The sequence below is a fragment of the Anomaloglossus baeobatrachus genome, chromosome 6, assembly GCF_048569485.1.
Source record: "Anomaloglossus baeobatrachus isolate aAnoBae1 chromosome 6, aAnoBae1.hap1, whole genome shotgun sequence".
Lineage (NCBI taxonomy): Eukaryota > Metazoa > Chordata > Amphibia > Anura > Aromobatidae > Anomaloglossus > Anomaloglossus baeobatrachus.
In genome coordinates this window covers 258,772,231-258,778,230 of record NC_134358.1, presented here as the reverse complement: position 1 = coordinate 258,778,230, position 6,000 = coordinate 258,772,231, and the positions used below count along the sequence as shown (strand labels likewise).

Here is a 6,000-nt window from a genome sequence, read left to right as displayed (position 1 = left end):
TCTAGGACTTAGTGGCAGCTGCGCGCTGCCATTAACTCCTTATTACCCCAATTGCCACCACACTGGGCATCAGAAAGAGACAGGTCCAGTGCCAGAATTGGCGCATCCATAAGGCGGCTTTGGGCTGCTATTGTAAGGCTGGAAAGGGCCATATAACGATGGCCCTTCCCACCCTAATAATATCAGCCCCCAGTTGTCTGCTGTACCTTGGCTGGTTTTAGAAAAAATGGGGGAGACCCCATGTCATTTTTTTTTTTTGTTAAATAAATAAATCTAATAATTAAAAAAAATAAAAAAAAAAAACGTGGGATCCCCTCTATTTTTCATAACCAGTCAAGGTACAGCAGACAGTTGAGGGTTGCAGCCTGCAGCTGCTGCTGTACCTGTGCTGAATATGAAAAATTATGGGGCCCTACGTCATTTTTTTTACCTAAAAAAATGTAAAAAAAAAACAGCTGGCCAAGACAGCTATCCCTCTATCAAGCTAGTCTGTTATTTTTTTCTAGCTGTTCTTTCTTATTATCTATTCTATATGTTCTTTCTATCTATTCTATATGTTCTATCTATCTACCTATCTATCTATCCTAGCTATCTATCAATTATCCTATTCTTTCATATTTTGTTTCTCCTTTAAAAAACGCATGAACAAAATCACGGCAAAAACGCACCATCATTACAAACGTTTTTTGTTTTTTTTTTACATTTGCTGGCTCTCTGTGACATGGTGTAGTTTTGGTTGCAGTTTGGATGCAGTTAAAACTGCAGCGTGCGCATACAGCCTTACAGGAGAAATACCACAACAAATTGTATGGTGAATGGTGATACCTCATATGTAGAGGAAATCAACTGTTTGGGTGCACAGCAGGGCTTGGAAGGGAAGTAGTGCCATTTGGTTTTTAGAGTGCAAAATTAGCCGGAATCGTTAGCAGATGCCATATCGCATTTGGAGAGCCCCTGAGGTACCTAAACAGTGGAGTTCCCCCACAAGTGACCCCATTTTGGAAACTAGACCCCTCAAGGAGTTTATCTAGATGTTTGGTGAGCACTTTAGCACTTTAAACCCACAGGTGCTTCACAGATTTTTATGACGTTGAGCTGTGAAAATAAAAATATATATTTGTAACTATAAAAATGTTGCTTTAACCTCAAATATTTGAAATTCACTAGGGTAACTCGAGATAATTGACTCTACTGTTTGTTGTGCAATTTCTGCAAAGTACGCCAATACCCCACATGTGTTTGAAAACTGCTTTTTAGGCACAGTACAAAGGGAAGGAGTGCCATATTTTATTTCAGATTTAGTTGGAATGGTTTGTAAATGCCATGTCACCTTGGCAATGGCCCTGAGGTGCTAGAAAAGCAGAAACCCCCAACAAGTTACCGCATTTTACAATCTGCATCCCTTAATGAATTCATCCAGGGGTGCCGTGAGCATAATGACACTACATGTGTCACAAAATTTTATACTATTGGGCAGTGAACAAAATTAATTATATTTTTACCACTAAAATGTTGTTTTAACTCCAGATTTCCAATTTTTACAAAGGGAATAAGTAAAAGAGGCCCCATAATGTGTTACAGAATTTCAACTGAACATGGCAATACCTCACATGTGATTGTAAAGTACTGTTTGGCTGCACTACAAGGCTCGGGAGGGAATGAGCGCCATTTGATTTTTGGAGCACAGATTTTCCTAGAATAGTTTGCAGATTCAATTTGCAGAGCCCCTAAGTGCAAGAAGAGAAGAAATCTCACTTTACCACTGGGTTCACTTTTTAAACATGCACATTAAAAGTTACTAGCTCCTCTGTTGATCCAGCTATTCACTGTTGTAATACTTTGGATCCTTGGGTATACTGCTATTTACTACTCAGTACAATTAAAACAATATCAGATTTATATTGGGTTTTTTTTTAGGTTTGGCTACTATTACGCTAAAAATGCTGTTTTACAAAATAGAGGTTTTTTGCATCACTGAATTTTGAAAGCTGTAGTTTTTTTTTAGTTTTCTGCTTACAGAATCATGTGAGGGCTTGTTTTTTGCAAGATGAGTTGGAATTTTTATTGTTATCATTTTGGGCCACATAATATTTTTTGATCGCTTTCTATTCCTTTTTGTCAGGCAGAATGAAGAAGAAACAGCCATTCAGGAATCTTTTTTTTTTTTACGCCATTCACTGTGCCGTAAAATATATTTATGTTACATGGTGCCTAATTGATAGTCCAGATGAAAGGCCAGCTATCAGGCTATCAGGGTGGTAAACAATTTCTTAGAGAAAGCAGACACGTATTATTCCAAAACTAACCTGACACCACACCTAGACTGTAAAACTTTACATTTAGCTTCTGTTTTCTCATCTTAATGTCTCATGATTCTTAAAGCAAATAATAGTATTGCTCAAACCTAGTTTTGGATCATTGCCAGGGGAGTGGCAAGGTGCTTATATATGAAGGTGCACAGCTCATACCAGGAACCTGCAGATTTCAGGAGACAAGGTATCTAACCTCTTTTACTACTTACTTTAGTTATTTTTTCAAACTGTTAGATTATTTGCCCTTAGATGGCTAGTAATACTCTAGTGACAATAGATTTGGGATGTCCAGTACAAAAATGGAGTTTAGAATACCACAAATTCAGGAAGACAATGTGTAAGCTCAGTGAGGGGTTACTATGAAACTTATTGATTTATAGAAAGATGTTTTTTTGGGGGGGTGGGTGGAAGGGGTTAATATACAATGTTAAGAAAAATGGGTAAAAGGTAATATATCTAGTTGTTCCAGCATTTTTAAAGTGCAAAGTATTAGAAAAATAACAATTATTAGTGGTTTTCATTAGGGCCTATTCAGATGAGTGTATTACAGAGATGTGTACTGCAATATTTTCACAGATTCTGTCAGTGAAAAAAATCCGATACAAGATTCGTATACCATCTGATTTTTCCAGATACATTACTATTAATCTAGGAAACTGTATTTAATTATGTTCAATTTAAAATATTGATGTCACACATACGTAAAATACAGACACACGGATGGCACATGGATTATATAAAAAATGAAAAGTAGATTATTTTTCCTATACTCACCTTACCCAGGTCTAAAGCTTAGTATTTTAAAGCCAAAATTAGGAGTTGAACAAAGAGGAAAAAGACATAAAAAAAAGACTTGCACCTTTTATTTATTGTGGCCCCACATCTGGTTTTGGTTTAGGCATAGCTCTCACATCAATTTTTTTTAAATGAGAAATAACAAACTATTTTTTATTACTGTGCGCAGTCCAACAATTATCCATTTTTGGTCCATTTGCATTATCAGTGTGGCATCCATTTATATTGAATGCAACCCCCCCCCCCCCAAGTTAGAGTCATCTACACGTCCAATTTCTCCATGTCTGAGAGAAACAGACAGATTGTTGTGATCAGTATAAGTGTCATCAAATGTTCTCGTTATGTGGAAAAATTAAAAAAAAAAGATCTCCATCTACATCTAAAAAAAAAATCTCAATGTTCTCCATATTGACAGTTAGTGAAAATAGGGCTGTGCTCCGATACCATACGAGTGAGGGATGATTTTTTTTCAACGGACCCATTGACTTGCATTACCGATTTTGATAAAACCATTGGATCAAAATTAAACATGTCTCTGCAATTTTTCCCTGTTCTCTCAGTCTATGAAAAGTCACTGATGTGAATAGCCCCAAGTACGAGTACTATTAGTGAAAACCATGGATAACACTTATACGTGAAAATCAGACTTGTGAATGAGCTTTTACTCTTACAGAATTAGGGTACCTTCACACTTTAGCGATGCAGCAGCGATCCGACCAGCGATCTGACCTGGTCAGGATCGCTGCTGCATCGCTACATGGTCGCTGGTGAGCTGTCAAACAGGCATATCTCACCAGCGACCAGTGAACAGCCCCCAGCCAGCAGCGACGTGCAAGCGACGCTGCGCTTGCACGGAGCCGCCGTCTGGAAGCTGCAGAGACTGGTAACTAAGGTAAACATCGGGTATGGTTACCCGATGTTTACATTAGTTACCAGCGCACACCGCTTAGCTGTGTGTGGAGGGAGCAGGGAGCCGCGCACACTGAGCGCTGGCTCCTTGCTCTCCTAGCTACAGTACACATCGGGTTAATTAACCCGATGTGTAATGCAGCTACATGTGCAGAGAGCAGGGAGCCGCGCACACTGCTTAGCGCTGGCTCCTTGCTCTCCTAGCTGCTGTACACATCGGGTTAATTAACCCGATGTGTAATGCAGCTACATGTGCAGAGAGCCGGAGCCGGCAGCACAGGCAGCGTGAGAGCTGCAGAGGCTGGTAACTAAGGTAAATATCGGGTAACCACCTTGGTTACCCGATGTTTATCTTGGTTACAAGCTTACCTCAGCTGTCAGACGCCGGCTCCTGCTCCCTGCTCGCTTCATTTGTCGCTCTCTCGCTGTCACACACAGCGATCTGTGTGTCACAGTGGGAGAGCGCCTTTGAAGAAAACGAACCAGGGCTGTGTGTAACGAGCAGCGATCTCGCAGCAGGGGCCAGATCGCTGCTCATTGTCACACACAGCGAGATCGCTAATGAGGTCACTGTTGCGTCACCAAAACCGTGACTCAGCAGCGATCTCGGCAGTGAGCTCGCTGTGTGTGAAGCACCCCTTAGTCAAAAGTTGGAAGCACTTCCGTGTCACATAGATTTTAGAAGACATTGATTTAAATCAGAGTGTTTTATCTGAAAAACAGATGCAAATGTGAAAAATGGACGTTTTTCTCCATGTGTACAGTCGTTCTACCAAAAATTCTGTCATGAGAACAGCCTCATGGAGTACAATGGGTGTGTTATTCTATCTGTTAGGAAAATGTATAAAATACAAGTGAAACATGGCTGTGTAGTAGTGTCCTACAAATACTGATGCAAATTACTGAGCAAAATACTGCCATGTGAAAAACGTTTTACAATCACTTTCAGATGGTTGTAATTATGGTTGTAATTAGAGATGATTGGACCAGTGGATGTACGGGTTCGCCCGGACTCTAGTTGAAAGACTTGACCAGAACTTGACCCCGGACACCATATAAGTTAATGGAGACCTGAAATTCTGTGCTATAAAATGGTCATAGTAAGGGCTGTAAAATGGGGACAATTGCCCTGCAAACAAATGAGGATAGGGAATAAAAAAAAAAAATGATGTGGGGTCCTGCCTATTTTTGATAACCAGCGCAGGTAAAGCAGACAACTGCAGTCTACAATCCTCACCTGTCTGCTTTACCTTGGCTGATTATCAATAATAGTGGGGATTCCAAGCCATTTTTTAAAATTATTTAAATAAATGATTTTAAAAAATGGCATGGGCTTCACCCTGTTTCTGATAACCAGCCAAGGTAAAGGAGACAGCTGGGGGCTAGTATTATCAGGCTGGGAGGCCCCATGGTTATTTTGCCTTCCCAACCTAAAAATAACAGCTGCAGCTGCCCCAGAAGTGGTGCATCCATTAGATACACCAATTCTGGTGCTTTGCCCGCCTCTTCCCAAATGCCCTGGTGTGGTGGCAATCAAGGTAATACTTTTGGAGTTAATGTCAGCTTTGAATTGACAGCTGGGCTAGTAATGTATAGGCGTCTATCAGACACTCCCCATTACTAACCCGGTAAGTAAATCGCTAAAAAACACAGAAACACAGGGAAAACAAATTGGGGGAATAGACACTCTCACACTCATTTGTACAACAATTTACTAATTAAAAAGAAATCCTGGAAATTGTGGCATAATCCAGTGAAATAATATCCCATGATGCCCAAAGATTCCAGTGGAAGCCCCATAGGTGACTGGCGGTCAGCACCAGCTCGGAATTTCTCACTAACGGTGACGTCACTAAATTTCTGATGTCACCACTCGTGAGAAATTCCATGCCTGCCGCTGACAAGCAGTAACCTATGGAGCTTTGTTCTGAGACCGTTCTTAGGAGGCATAAGTCACTACCAGGCAGCGGTACAAATGGAATTT

At 40.4% G+C, this 6,000-nt stretch overlaps 1 protein-coding gene across 1 annotated transcript in view; it reads left to right on the top strand.

Annotated features, from left to right (window-relative positions):
• The first annotated feature begins 2,424 nt into the window (after window positions 1–2,424).
• Window positions 2,425–6,000, top strand: part of LOC142243183 (leukocyte elastase inhibitor-like) — a 74,199-nt gene continuing 70,623 nt past the window's right edge. The window contains exon 1 of the mRNA XM_075314825.1: window positions 2,425–2,496. The gene's annotated coding sequence lies outside the window, so the exon portion shown is untranslated. The remainder of the gene's footprint in view (window positions 2,497–6,000) is intronic.